Raw genomic sequence first — 16,127 nt, 5'->3', positions numbered from 1 at the left:
ATCCAAGGACCTGGAGGAGAAAGTGAGGCTGGTGACTTTGCATAGCATCTGCCTCACTCAAATACAATTCATTTACTTGTTATGGCATCATTTTAAAAAAATATATTTTATTTATTTAAGGCAATAGGGTTAAATGACAGGCAATTATTAAGTGTCTGAGGTCTGATTTGAACTCAGGTCCTCCTTATTCTGGGTTAGGTGCTCTATCCACTGCACCACCTAGCTGACCTTTGTTATGGCATCATCTTGATGATGTCATGGTCTTCTTTAGAAAGAAAGACAAAACACCAATCAGCAGCAGCACAGTGTCTAGCATATAGTAGCTGTTTAATGATTGCTTGTTCCTCTCACCCCCATTACCACCTACCCAGAATGGAAATGGAAAATTCAATATAACCCAGATTTGATCTTACCAGAAGATTACAGAAGTCCTATCTCTTCCTTATACCTAGAAACTATGCCTCTCTTGACAAAGGGGAAAAAGGGATTGGCTATTTACATTCACTCTATTCAAAATCTCATTAGCGGGGCCTCTAGGTGGTGCAGTGGATAGAGCTCTGGCCCTGGAGTCGGGGGTACCTGAGTTCAAATTTGACCTCAGACACTTAATAATTACTTAGCTGTGTGGCCTTGGGCAAGCCATTTAACCCTATTGCCTAGCAAAAAAAAAAAAACTAAAAAAAAATCTCATTAGCTATTTTTGGTTACCACATTAAAAAAAACCCCAAAACTCCAACCCTCAAAACTTTAATATACAGCTTAGTTTTCTTTTCTTTTCTTTTCTTGTTTTTTAGGGAAGACCACTTGGATTAAGCTCATCGGAAATTACTTTTGTCCATTTCTCTAAGCACTTTTTCTGTGTTATTTGAAGGAAATTTTTTTTTCCATTGGTGAAGATGACCTCCTTCATCTTCTACAGCTTTCTTCAAGCTTTCTCCTCTTTCTTATATCAACACTTGGGAGCCACTGGAGTGGCTGAATAGGTGATGTCATCAGACTGTAATTTGTCCTTTGTTCTCCAAGAGACTTCTGGAAGGTGATGCTTCGACTTGCAAATTAATTGGATTTATGTTGGGGAGGGTTATGCAGAGTCATCAGGCTTTCTAGCCAAAAATAGAAACAATTGCTATTTACATTCACTCCGAGCAATCAGGACACCTGATCCTCAGGACTTGATCCTCAGGACTGGTCTGAGACCTATTGTTGGCCAATCAATGAGAGTCAGATTTGGGTTTTAGGCATGGTTCCTAAGGAAAAAATCTAGCTGGTAAACCCCAAGAAATCTGCAGTTCCAGTGATCAAAATTTACATTTTTTTGGTCAGAGCACCGGCAGGTAAGGGTATGGTCCTAGGTGAATAGAAGGAAGAGTAGGGAAGGGGAAAAGAAGGGAGAAGAGAGAGAGAGAGGAGAAGGAAAGAAGAAGCTGTGTTGACTAATAGGGAGGGAAAGAGCATCAGACTAGGACTTTAGAAGTGCAGTTGTTAGCTGATTGGAGGATGGATTGTAATGGAGATAAAAACTGGAGGCTGGGTGACCAACCTGCAAGCTATTGCAACATTCCCGATATGTGGTGATGAGGACCTGCACTGGAGTGGTAGCAATATCAGAGGAAAAAAAAGGGAATTGACAAGTCACACATTGGGTATGGAAAGTGAGAGAGAGATTGGAGTGGATTATGAAATTTAAGTGTAAAATCTGAGTGATTAGAAGGATGGTGATACAGATTCATCAACAGTAATAGAGAAGTTTGGAAGAAGAGAGGGTTTAGACTGAAAGGTAATGAGTTTAGATTTGAGTACATTGAGTTTGAGATGTTTCCTCCTCATTGGAATTTTTCTCTTTGTTTCTTCAGAATTTCATTCTTGAGATGTCTCTGTCTGTCTATCTATCTCAGGATACAATTGGGGTTAAGGGATTTGCCTAGGTCATATACAGCTGGTATGTGTCTGAGGCCAAATTTGAACTAAGGTCCTCTGGATTCCATGGTTATTGCTCTATCCCTCATCTCTCTCTTAATTTGATTTTCCTTGCATAATTTTAGTTCATAGATTGTATATTTCCTTTGAATCCTCAGAAATTCCCTTTCCTTAAATATAAGCATTCATATCAGATTATGCACAGATTTACTCTAATTTTTCTATGCACTTTCACATGTAATAAGGGCCTGAGTAATGGAGATCAGTTACATGAACATGTATTTACATTCACTCTGAGCAATCAAGGCCCAAACAATGACCTTATGGACATGATCTGGGACCTATTGTTGGGTAATCAATGAGAGTCAGATTTAGATTTTAGTCATGGTCCTTAAGAAAGAAATCTAGCTGGTAAACCCCAAGAATCTTCTGATGTTTCAGTGATCAAAATTTACATTTTTTTTAAATGTAAGGGGCTGGGGAGCCTCCTTTAGGAAGAAGTAGTGATGTGTAATGAAAGGACCCTCATCCTCAATTTAGAGGATGCAAAATATTCTATAACCAGTTCTAGCATGCTAATCACACAGGGGAAGACATGACTGTTTGACTTCTGAGTTGGAACTGGGTGTATTCAGAAGGCCAAAGCCTCTCCCTTTGATTTTTCTACTTTTCCTTCCTGGCTTTGTTTGAGGAGAGAAAATAAGAACCCAAGCCCACCCCAACTGGAGCCAACACATAGCTTGCAAACACAGGCTTCTGTTCTTTGCCCTTCTGTGTTTGTTCTTTCCTGCTGTAGGTAAAGGAGTATAAGAGATGGCTGTGACCTTGTAAATTTTGAAAGATCATAGTGGTGAGCCATCAGAGGTCTCCAGGCTAAAGTCCGTAAGAGATTTTGAAGCCATCTGTGAGAAGCAAAGTCCCAGGTGACCTATTTGACCCAACAAACTAAGCCAAGAGGGAGTGACAGTGATTCATTCATCTGCTATGTCACATTCAGTACTAAATTTAGAGGGATGAATATTTGAATTTTTGTAGAAGCAATGTTACATTTGAGCCCACTCTTTCAGAGGACTTAGCTGGCATATCTCTCTGACCAAATGAAGAATTTTTTTCTTTGACTTGGAAACTCTGGATTTTGTCTCTGATGTTTCTAGTTGTTTTCAGTTCGAATTCATTTCAGACAGTTATTGGTAGATACATGCATAGTATGTGCTTCCATTTATGTATATATGCGTATATATGTATATATATATATATATATATATATATATGTATATTTGCATTTAATTGTAGCCTTATGGGATGGGGAATAAAATATAAAGGACACAACAGAGAACAGAAGAATCTGGGCAGCTTTGAAAATACTGTATAATTTATATTATATAGGTTTTCTTAAAATAGAAATGTATTGTATTATGTTGAATCCTCTCATGTTCTGTTGTATACATGGAAAGGTTTTTTTTTTCCTTTTCTCAATTTGTTAACTTTAAAATGAATAATTTTTTTAATTAAAAAGGTCATGGGTAGAGTCATACTTTTTTTTACATTGCCCTCTGATTTGACTAGGTCTATGTATTTCTCTATAAATATAGTATACAGGTCTTTTTTTTTCTTTGGTCATGATTTTCATCTCTTTTTTTGGGGGGGGGCAAGGCAGTGGGATTAAGTGACTTGCCCTAGGTCACACAACTAGGTAATTATTATATGTCCGACATATTTGAACTCAGATCCTTCTGACTCCAGGGCTGGTGCTCTATCCACTGTACCACCTAGCTGCCCTGATTTCCATCTATTTTCCAGGTCAGTTTTTTTGGTGGTAGATCCTTTACATTTTCTTCTATTTTTTTAATCTTTTGACTATGTTCTAATATTTCTTGTTTCTCCTTGAGTTGTTGGGCAGCAAACACCATGTCAACCATTCCTCAGCGCTTTCTGAAGACCCACTAGCTCTTGAGCAGATGATTGTTATAAATCTTCATAATAATGAAACTTAGCCTGGAGTGATCTCTGCAGGTATGGACACTCCCCCTAGTTGGGAGCACCCTGAATTGTGACAATTTCTAATCTTATATTGGAAGGCTTTTGTTCCCCTCCCTTTTGAGTCTTGATAGACCCTCATCATTAGGGTTACAATCTAAAAGAGACACCCACTTCATGATACCCCTTTAACATGTTTCCCCCTCCCTGATCATATGATGTATGTTATGTTGATGAGCCTCAGTTGTCACCGGGGTGACCTTATTGAACAAGAACATTTACAAAAGGTCAGAGACCCTAAGTCAACTTCTGACTAACTTGAGATGGTTTTTGACCTCCCCCTGGTCAAGCACCTTCATATTTGATTGGGGGGCCTCTTCTAGTTCAGTGATTAGTTGGAGTCATTTCTTTAATCACTGTTTCCCTTTATTTGCCTCCTACATTCCTACACATAGCATGTGTCCTTTCAGCCTAATCAATAACCAGAGACTCCTGTAATGTATTGTTCTAACAGATACCTGTGAGATCCTAGTACTATCCTCTCATACCTTGTGGAAAGCAAACACTCAATCATTTTTCACATGACTATCTTCCAGGTGAAGGATCAGCATATTTAAGACTCCAGGAAGACTCGGGGAAGACTCTTGCTGGTGATGACTGAGAGAGAGACCCCACTGTGATTGTCATAGGACATCCTATTTCATTTACTTTTATAGAGATGGATAATGGATGCATCCTTGAACTTCTGGGAGATAATCTCCTCTTGCCATATAATCAGGAAGATTTCAGTCAGCTTTTATATGAATAGTTTTATATGAACTTGTTAATAACAGTTGGAATAGAATCAGCACCAAGTGTTTTGCCACACAAGCTGACCCTAATGTCTAATGGCATTCAAAACCTGTTCTTCATTTGGAAATTTGGCTAAAGAGTAATTGACTTTAACCTGAGGGATCTGGTCAATGACTTCTGCCTTGTTTGATGACAGTCTGTTTAGAACATTCAGCCTATATCTCCAGGATCATGTACTTAATCAATGTAGTTTCATCAGCACTAAGTAACTGAGGTGGACAATAGGTCTTTGGCCCATAAATAACCTTCAGGGCATCATAAAAGTGTTTTAGACTGTTTTACCAATATAAAACTGAATTTCATCTGCTTTCTAACTGAGCCAAGAAATCTACATTTCTCCAAGCTTCACTTCAACTTTCCTTTTGATGGAGTTAAATGCTGCCTTCTTAGAGATGCATGAAAAGGATACTGTTGGTAAATCCTGTGAACTTTTTTTAATTTAGCAATTTCTAAATTTGTCAATCATTTTTGTCTAAACAATGTTTTCTAATCATTACTGTCAACCTTTTGTTCCCTCCAAGTTAGCAGTGAAGTATTCTCACTGAAAGAAACATTATAATATATTGACATTTAGTCTTCTGGTAATTGTCTTGCCTTCAGGATACTACTTTTGTTGCCTGACAATGTTTAGCTTGGAGAGGATAAGTGTATGATTAGTCCAGCCTTCTGCACCACACATTGCCTTCATTATTGCCAAATCCTATCTGTTTCTTCTTACAATTATATGATCTATCAAATGCCAATGTTGGCTTTGAAGGTGCATCTATGAAGTTTTATTTCATTTAGGTAAATGAAAGATAGAATTGGTTATAAGAAGGTTATGAGATGCACATGTCTTCAGTAATAAGTGACCATTGCTGTTGCTGTTTCCAACTCCCTTTCTCCCAAGGTCTTCTTGTCTGAGAGTCTGCACCTACTTTGGCATTAAAATGACCCAGAATTACAAGCTTGTCCTCTTTTGGCACATTGATGATGAGGTTTTCCAAGTTTTCAAAAATTTTTCTTTGAGTTCCTCAGACTTTGTCATGGTGGGAACATATGCACAGATGATGGTGGTGTGATGCTTTCCCGAAATTAGAAATCACATTGTCATGATCCTGCTATTCACTCTTTTTGGGAAGTATTCAAGTTTATTGATAAGATTAGTCTTGATTACAAAACCTACATAGTTTCACAGTACTCCCCAGCACTGCAACCACTGCAGAAAAATGTTCTGACTTTGATAAGCTAGCCTTTATTTGCCAGCTTTGTTTCACTCAGGGCTGCTATTTAAATGTGAGACCCGCTAAGTACTTTCACAAGAACTGTTTGTCTTTGAGATCTATCAGATTTCATGTTGCCCATAAATGTTCATTCCATATACTGATGATGAGTGGACTCATCTTCACAAAAGTTTTTGCACATTTTTTGGTAAGCAGATCTGTTTACAATGTTTATTCTTCTTATCAAGGTCATTGATACTATCAGTTGTGGGGACTTGTGAAAAATTATAACAGAATTTGGTTGTCCAGAGTTTATCAGTATTGTGTATCAGTTTCAAGACTGCTTGCTTGCATGGGTTCTGGATAACTGCTCTCTTGTGCTATCCCAGTAACTCTTTTTTTTTTTAAGATTTTATTTATTTTGAGTTTTATAATTTCCCCGCTAATCTTACTGCCCACCCCTCACCCCCCACAGAAGGCAATTTCCCAGTCTTTACATTGTTTCCTTGGTATACACTGATCCAAGTTGAATGTGATGAGAGAGAAATTATATCCCCAAGGAAGAAACATAAAGTATAAGAAATAGCAAGATCTCAGACAATAAGGTATCAGTTTTTTTTTCTAAATTAAAGGTAATAGTCCTTGATCTTTGTTCAAACTAGACAGTTCTTTCTCTGGATACAGATGGCATTCTCCATTGCTGATGGCTCCAAATTGTCCCTGATTGTTGCACTGATGGAATGAGCAAGTCCATCAAGGTTGATCATCTCCCCCATGTTGCTATTAGGGTGTTCAATGTTCTTCTGGTTTTTCTCCTCTTGCTCAGCATCAGTTCATGCAAATCCCTCCAGGCTTCCCTGAATTCCTGTCCCTCCTGGTTTCTAATAGAACAATAGTGTTCTATGACATACATATATCACAGTTTGTTAAGCCATTCTCCAATTGAAGGATCCCGGTCACTCTTGAAGTGAAGCAGGGCTGTTTGTTTGCTCCCACACTTTTTAACATAATATTTTCATCTGAGTTGTCAGATACCTTCAAGGAGACTGAAAATGGCATCAAGTTCAGTTATCACACTAATGGCAAATTGTTTAGCTTGAAAAGGCTACAAGCCAGGACTAAAGTGGAGTGTTAGTACAGGATATTTTGTTGGCAGATGATTGTACACTCAATGCATCCTCTGAGGCTGAGAGGCAAGGGGAGTTGCTGATTGATTCTCTGCTGCTTGTGCTAATTTTGGCCTGACAACACCAAAAAAATAGGTTCACCAGCTAGCACAGAACCATTTATATGTGGAACCATTGTTTACAGCAAGTGGAGAAATTTTGAATATTGAGGATAAGTTCATTTTCTTTGGCAGTATACTTTCCATAGATGTATACATAGAAGATGAGGTTGACACATACATTGACAAAGCTAGCTCATTGTTTGGGAGGTTTTGAAGGAAAATAAGGGAGAGATGAAGTATTAGACTGCCCATCAAACAGAATGTGGTATGGTGACCTCATTATTGTGTACCTGTGATCTGGACAGTAGACCATGCAGGAATCTGAATCATTTCCATTGTCTTAGGAAAATTCTGAAGATCATCAGGAAAGATAAGATAGTGGACACTGAGGTCCTTTCTAGAATGGACCTGCAGAACAATTGAACTCTACTACAGAGAGTACAACTCTGATAGGTTGACCACATTGTTCCAATGCTAAATGTGCCTACAATATTATTTATGGAGGCAAGCATTTACACGATGGTCAGAAGAAATAAATAATACAAGGACACTCTCAGGATCTCTCTGAAGAATTTTAGAATCAATTGTTAGATATGAGAGATATTGGCAAAGGATTGCTTAGCATGGTATCCTGGCATCAAAGAAAACATTGTGTTCTATGAATGAAGTAGAATTCAAAAGAAATTTAGGGCCATCTCCTCTCTAAATGGACTATTTGTGCCCAACCTGTTATAGAATCTTTTGAGTTTGTATTGGTCTGATCAACCACATTAGAACACACTATACCTTGATTCCAAAATTTTGGTGTCATTTTGATCCTCTTCAAGAATGAAGGACAACTGATCAACCAGTATTTCTTGTTGGTATCATGGAGTTATTGAGTTAATTTGATCTATTTTAATTTTTGAAAAATCTATTTTTAAACTATTTTATCTTCTCTTTGCATTTTTAACACATCATTTCAACAGACGTGGATTCCTTTTTTTCCCCAGTGCCTTACAAATGAAAGCTGGTACTGTTCACTATCAAAGTATACAAAACAATTGATGTTGCATTCTAATTTTCTAGGAGTCTGTTGCTTGAGTAAAGTTTTCTGTCTTCTATTTTAAGCTATTTATTTTCTTTCTAAACCTCATTTCATTTATAATTTTTTTTTTGTTGCTTCATTTCTTCCAGTCATTCTTATGAATTTTGTAGCTCTGAAGTTCTGCTTGTAGTTGTTATAGGGTTACAGTTTTCAGTATTTGCCTCTTGATTTCCCTTTTAACCCATAATATTTCTTCACTGTATTTGCTGTTTTCTTCAATTTACTCACATTTTTAAGTCATTAGTTCTTGGCTTGTGATTTTATAGTCCAGCCTTTCCCTTCTAGCCCAAGGTCACACAGTTAGTAAGTGTCAGATGTCTGAGGCCAGACTTGAACCCAGGTCCTTTTGATACCGGGGCTGGTGTTTCACCCGTTGCAACACCTAGCTGTCCTGGGTGGTCAGACTCTTGACCTTCCTCAGCCTCAGTTTCCTCATTTATAAAATGATAACTACTAGAATTTTTAGTGTCTCCTTCACAGAGCTCTTGTGAAGGTCATGTGAGGTAGGGGGCATCAGAGGTGCTTTGTAAGCTGTAAATCCTAATATAATTATAAAGGTTGTTATCTGAATTGTGTTTAAGATGCTTGATCACTTCCCTGTGGCTTGGTACTTCAGTTCAAAACTGAAAAAAAAAGCATCAAAACAATATAACTTCAAAATCAGATCATCAATTGGAAAAGAAAAATTTATCAGAATCATGCCTTTTACCTCTGGGTTCTTACGTCTCTATTCCTGAAAACCTGAAGGATCTCTTTCACCGGGAGGTCTGGTTTCATCCCACATCAGAGTGTTGGAGACAGAGTAGGAACGTGAGCTTGGTAATCAGTTTCAGAGCCTGAGTCAGGCTTCAGATTCAGGGGGAGATGAAAGGCGTTTCATCCAAGTGGGGATGGCAGGGAGTATATCTGTCAAAGCTTTTTAAAAACTTAGATCCAGCTTTTCTGGGTTGTCTGGTAATCCCATAACAATGACCAAGGACCAAATGAACTGTCATAGTTTTCATCATTGCTCTCAAGACATTGGTTTGAGTTTAGAGTCATAGCCGGGTGAGCAAATTCCAGTCTATATGCAGATTCTGCCTTCTTACTTTTTTTTAAGTGAGGGTGTTTGCTTTCAAAAATTAATAGACAGGACTCAATAAGCAGGTAAACCAATTCTTCTAGCATCCTTGAAGGTAGTTTATCTGGATCTGTTGACTGGAATTCATTGAAAGCATAGATAGTGATGTATCTGGAGAACAGAAAACAAAAAACCTCCTTCCTGGACACATAATGAGGCAGAATGGTATATGTGGCCTTACACCTGATTTCTGTATTAGTTGATTTTGTCTAACTGTTTTTCTTTGTTACAATGGCAGGGGGAAATTTCATTTCCAGACGGTAATGGAGGAAGGAAAAAAACAAAACAAAACAAAGGACATCTGGCACCAAGGGAGATGCAGAGAAGCACTTCCCTCCCTTCTGAAGAAAGGTGAGGAGACTGTGGGTGCTCATTATTATTTATAATGTCAACCTTGGTCATTTTTGGTTGCTTTTGCTTCACTGCTTTTATTTATTGCAAGGGAAAGATTTGGCTTGTTGTTGTGGTGGTATTTCTGTAGAGGGTTGTAATATAGAACAAAAAGCATTAATAAAATAGGGGATGTTTTTGAGTCAATAAACATAAATAATCTTTAATGTGTCTTCTAGCTTTAAAATTCTAATTCTAAATCTTACTCATCTTTAGAATTTTGTGTTTTGGATCATCAGGATTTGGTAGCCAGCTAAGAACAACAAGCAGAGCCAGTCTTCATTGTAAGAGGATTGACCTATGAGTCCCAGGAAGGCACCTGGTAATTCCTCGTCTCTCTCAAATGTCAAGGCCAGATGAGTGGAAGGAGATGTGAGGATCAACAAAGACAACGAATGTGAAAGGACTTTGATAAACTAGGAAGAGCAGGACCAATGGAAAGGATTATTTTTAAAATTCTCTGGTAGACTGCAAATATTTCTGAGGAAAGGGATGCATTATCACTTTAGTCTAAGTGAGTGGATCAGATCCTTTTCAATGTGAAAGTTAGAGAAGGACAGGTTTGGGCAGAGAAGAGTAATAATGACAGATATCCACTGGGTGCAAAAGGAAGAAATAAATTTGAATGAGAGACCAGATTGTATCTTAGGAGGACTAGACACATAGGATAAAAGTAAAGGGGGGGGCTAATACATGGAAGAATGGTGGTATCAGCGATCACAATTTTGGATTCTAACTTAGCCATCGATTAGACATATGACCATGGAAAATTCATTTGATCTTTCTGGGACTCAGTTTCCTCATCTGTAAAATGAGGGAATTGGACTTTTCACTTTTCACATTTGGTGATTGTCATTTTAGATCTTGAAACCTACCCAAGGATGACATTCTTCAATAACTACTGACCCCAGAAACTTAACCAGATCAGAACTTGCCTTCAAATCCCTTCAGACTGACACAGATACAAACAGACAAGCAGAGACTTGCTTCCATAATGTGAAAGACAAAGACCAATTTCCTTGGACTAGTGCCAAGGATGTCAGCCCTACTATAGTCACAGATCCCAAAGCAGAGGCCATCAGATGCTGTGAGGTTGGAGTTGGATAATAGAGCTCATCCAAGTTCAAGCTTCCTAGTGTTTTTTTCTTTTAGAGAAACAACTCAACAAATAACTTCAGTAGATTGTAGAGTGGGCAGGTTTTTATAACCAATTAAATCTTCTGTGCGTTTATTGTCACTACTTTCTAACTCCATTCAGGGATGTGTGTGTGTGCATGTGTGTGTGTGTGTGTGTGTGTGTGTGTGTGTGTGTGTGTGTGTGTGTGTTCCTCTATATAGCTTGCCTTGTATTTATTTGTTTGCTTGTTGTCTCCCCTATTAGATTGCAAACTTCTTGAAGGCAGGGACTGTCTTTTGTTGCTATTGGGGTGTTTTGGGTTTTTTTTATCCCCATGGCTTAGCACAGATAATTAGTAAAGGTTTATTAATTGATTGATTGTGTGCACACACAAATACAGGTGGAGCCTCTCAAAAAGTTAACATTCTTTTTGATTTATTATTGTCTCATGCAAAATTTTCTATGAGATATCTCAGCATAGAGATGAGCAGAACCAGAAGAACATTGTACACCCAAAAGCAACCTGGGGGGTCATGATCAACCTTAATGGACTTGCTCATTCCATCAGTGCAACAATCAGGCACAATTTTAGGATATCTGTGATATCATCTGTATCTAGAGAAAGAATTGTGGAGTTTGAACAAAGACCAAAGACTTTTAATTGAAACAAATGTTATCTTATTATGTAATTTTTGCTTTCACTTATACTTTATTTTTTCCCTTAAGGATATGATTTCTCTCTCATCACATTCAACTTAGATCAATGTATACCATGGAAACAATGTAAAGACTAACAGATCGTCTTCTGTGGGGGGTAGGGGGAGGGAAGCATGTTTAGGGGAAAATTGTAAAATTCAAAATAAATTAAAAAAAGAGATATCTCAGCATATAATGTATAACACTCACATCTAGAATTTTACAAATGTGGGATCTATAATCCCTAGATCTTAACAAGCATTCAGGATACTTAAGGAAACAAAAGTCTTCCAAATAGTGTACTTAGGCAGCTAGGCTAAATTAACATCTATTATAGATTTTTTAAAGAGACTGAAAACTTGACAGTGACTGCATTAGGGTAGCAGTGCTGAAGAGCGAGACCTTCCCAGACCCTATCAGGAAAGACTTGTAATTAGCATAAAAGTTATGCTGACTATGCAAACTCTCCTCAGTATTTGAAGATGCTTGCAGACAAGTCCATCCCTAAATACTTATCCCCCTCTTGTTTCTGTTATTAATTTCTTCCCCTGTGAAAGATCATTTCAGAAGCTTCTAGAAGGGAGAGCCAGTGGCCGTGGACAGGAAGACTCAGCTTCAAGATATGCCTCTGAGTTTTACTGGCTGCATGGTCCTGGGTGCATCACTTAGCTTGAGCTTCAGTTTCCTCATCTAGAAAACAGTAATAATCAGAGATTTGGTTGGGTTTTTGTGAGTCAGTATCATAACGTACATCAAATTCTTTGTATATAGTTTTGGTATGTTTATGGGTGGACTTGTTGTCACTCTCCCAAGACCACAAACTCCCCGAGGACATGGATTGCTTCCTTTTCATTGTCTCCCCAGTATCAGGTTTGGTGGATAGTAGGCACTTTGAAATTTTTGCTGATTGACTGTACACCTGAAAGATGACAAAAGAGACAGGGCCTCTACTGTAATAAGCGGTATCCATTAGAAGGAGGTCTGCCTTTGGCAGAGTGATTAGGGAGACTAGGTTTTATTTCATTCCACAGAAAATGTACCAAACACAGAATTAACTGGAGTCTATAAACAAAAACAAAATAAAATAGTTCATAGTATATCATAAGCAATCATCATAATTCTCTCTCACTCTGAATCCTGTTTTTTTCCACCAGGTCCTAAATTCCTTCTGACTCATCCCAATCTGTGGCTTGGACTTCCCTTGGAAGGGAACAGAATTTGGGTTTACCAAAGGGACCACACCCCTACATTCCTGTGAATCCCTCTCACACAGCCCCTCCCAGACTCATAGTACCATCTTATGATTTGGACTACCTTCATTCAGAAAGGAAACTCACTTTGGACTCTTAAAGAGATAGCCCTTCTTGTCATTAGACCAGTAATGTCTGAACAAGTCAAGTCAACAAGCCTTTATTAAGGGATTATTATGTACCAGGAATTCTCAACGTGCTAGGAATATAAATGCAAGCAAAAATGGCAATAGCTCCTTCCACTAAGGAACTTCTAATGGGAGAAGACAATACATTAAAGGAAGCATAGGAGTGGGCAGGGCACTGATATCTATGAAGGAATATTGTAGAGAAGCAAATTGTATAGTCAAGATTGTCTTCATCTCAGGGAGGAATGAAGGGATGAAGATATCTGTCTTGGGTACTTTCCTTAAATTGGAGGGTTGGGGAGAAACTAAAAAATCAGAGGAAGAGGTACAGGGGCAAGAGTGATCTTCCAGGGTGACAAGGTTGGAGAATGAAGTCCAGAGAATCAACAGCAAAGCATGTAGGTCACTGTAATAGTTGGAAGGATAGTGGTGATAGCAGCAAGGTTCCCAATACCTTGCTCCACCATGTTGGTTTTAATCCTTTGCTTCTGTTGCTCTTAGTGTCAGGAGCATTATATGTGGATGTAGAGGTACATTACTCAATTAGGAAGTATGGATCTAAGAATGACTTTGTTAATGAACTTTCTTGAGTCAGGTGGATGAGCCTACTGTAGCTATGAAATTTCATCCAATAAACATTTATTAAGCACTAATGTACTAGATGCTGTGTTAAGCACAGAGCATACAAAAAAAGACAAAAGATATCTCTTCAAGGAGTTAGTCCTGATGTTGTCATCTCTTGGTCTAAGAAAATCCACTCTGACTCACTCCCAGAAATGAAAAAAGACAAAAGTGACTTAAAACTTTTTTTAAGGTAAAACTGAAATTTATCAAATCCCTTAAAAAAGGAGGTTGAGAATGTGTTTTCAAAGAAAATTTTGTCATAGTCAAATTTATATGGGCTATATAAAGATTATTTCATCTTAAATATTCTCTTTAACAATGATAATCAGACTTGGAACAATGATAGTGATCCATTTCTTTCCATCTAATAAAATGGCTAGCAACTTTTTTTTTTTCTTGACAGACTTCAGGTGAGTTCATGCAGCTCCCACTTTGCTTTTATTCCATGTCAGCCATTAAAGGCTCTAGAGGTTGGGGAGGGGAAGAATCCAAAACACTTTTCCCTCTTCCCCTGCACGTTCTCAAATCCTTCAGAAGAAAGGCATAAGGAAAAAGGAAAAAAAGAAGATCAGAGACCTTGCTAAAGTTTGCTTCCCCAATTAGAGAAACTCCTCTGGATGACAGTTCCGATTCAGCAACATAGAACAGATTAGCAATGGGAGATTAATTTTTTCCTGACATTTCCCCAGGGCTGTTAAACAATCTTGGGAGCAATTTTCCTTGCCTGGAATGCTATACTCCAGAAATTCACTGCTATCTACTTCAGTTTTGTGTTGGTTGAAGGACAGCAATCAAGTTCCAGATTCTGAGCTGGGTTTCCAGCCACAGATAAGTATACCCACTAAATGGTAATCATGGGGAAAGGTAAACACAAGTATTTTATGTACATGTTTGTGTAAGTGTGTGTGTATAGACTATATATATAGTCTATATAAAGAGACTAATGCATAAAGGACATGTAAAATTTATCTCTATGTATTTGGTTACTTGTAATATTGTTCCTAAAAATTAAAGGACCCAGAGAAGGAAAGAAAAGAAGCAAAACATACCAGAAAGAAGCACAAACAGATTTTTTTTTGAAATTGAAAGCTTTGAAAACTACTGGGTGAATTTATTACAGCTAGGTTCCTATTAGTGCCAGTGATGAATCCCTGATGTGGGTTAGATTTTTTCAAATTTTATTGTATATTTCCAATGGGATGGATCCAATGACCATATTGTGCACCAAAGGTGTCAAACATGCAGCAGCCCACAATATTCCCTGATGAACCAGATTAAAATGTTATTGGGAAATATTTAATAAAAAACAGGATATTGTTTATATGTGGTTTTTTAGTCAATATATGGCCAGAAGTTATCCTAATGTATGGTTTAGTGGACTCTTATTGTAATTATAAATATGAATAGTGTAAATTTGAATATTTTGTCCCAATTTAAGGGCTTATTTACAATAATGGGACTTCTCTATAGATTAATTTTATAAGATAAGCAAACTATATATAATAAAAATTTGCAGTTAATGTATAAACTTTTCCTTCTATATGTATATGGAAATACCTATTTTATTTGGTGTTTGCTAAATTCATAATTAAAATAAAATAAAAATTCAGGAATTAGGCCTCAGAGTAAAGAAGATTTGAATGTAAATCTTATCTCTGACACAGCCCTGTTGTCTGCCTCTGGACAAGTCACTTAATTTTTCAGTGCCCACCAAGCAACTCTTTAAGACTGCAGATTAGTATTGGTAGATTTTCCTAAATGAGAATTCCCTTTACGATGAAACCCACATAGAGAGTCCCTCAAAAAAGGCAATGAGTCTTTTTTTTCTGAATTAGATTCTAGCAACCTTATCTCTATTCCATCTGGAATAGCCAGGACATTCCAAAAAGGCCCTACCCTCATTATGGCCTAGAAGTGACATTTGATTCCTCCAAGCCTTTGTCAATATAACCCTACCAGGTTTTTGTTATTTTGTTGTTGTTTGTCGTTTTTTCTTGAAGAAGACCATGATGTGATGTCATAACATGCTCATAAAATTGGATATGAGTGAGAGAGTGCTTTGCAAAGTCACCATACTCACTTTCTCATCTGAAGCCATCTAAGTCCAGTGGCCAGATATGGATCTAGATGACAAGAAATGGCTTACAATGCTGCCCAAGAAGTTGGCCTTTTTAAGCTAAGGTCTTTTTGGTTAGCCTGAGGCAATCCTCATTCAGTGTTCTAGATTAGGTAAGAAAGAAATGAATCAAAGAATGACCTCTTTTACCTAACCCCCCTCAAAAAATTAATCTGGGAGGGGAAGACTTTCAGAGTTTCCTACTATATCCTATCAGTCTGGAAACCTTCCAAGCACAAGGCTTGAAATAGACTGTGAAGAGATGCTCATTACCAAACTCATTACCAAAGTGGCCACCAGATGATGCATTTTTTTACTGAGTAGAGTGGTACATGAGGACCATTCATCTAGTACTATGTGAAGGTTTTTGATCTGCTATGTGAGGCAGTATTTAAGGATCTTTTGAATTCTGGAGTAAGGTTA

At 37.7% G+C, this 16,127-nt stretch overlaps 1 long non-coding RNA gene across 1 annotated transcript in view; it reads left to right on the top strand.

Annotated features, from left to right (window-relative positions):
• The window catches only part of LOC141506948 (uncharacterized), a 63,817-nt gene extending 48,786 nt beyond the window's left edge, over nucleotides 1-15,031 (top strand). The window contains exons 3-6 of the long non-coding RNA XR_012474035.1: nucleotides 3,807-3,930; nucleotides 4,491-5,160; nucleotides 9,622-9,734; nucleotides 12,741-15,031. This is a non-coding gene — a long non-coding RNA (uncharacterized LOC141506948). The remainder of the gene's footprint in view (nucleotides 1-3,806; nucleotides 3,931-4,490; nucleotides 5,161-9,621; nucleotides 9,735-12,740) is intronic.
• The last annotated feature ends 1,096 nt before the right edge of the window (nucleotides 15,032-16,127 follow it).

The sequence above is a fragment of the Macrotis lagotis genome, chromosome 1 (assembly GCF_037893015.1).
Source record: "Macrotis lagotis isolate mMagLag1 chromosome 1, bilby.v1.9.chrom.fasta, whole genome shotgun sequence".
Lineage (NCBI taxonomy): Eukaryota > Metazoa > Chordata > Mammalia > Peramelemorphia > Peramelidae > Macrotis > Macrotis lagotis.
The sequence above is the reverse complement of the archived record's forward strand: the minus strand, read 5'-3'. Positions and strand labels throughout refer to the sequence as shown.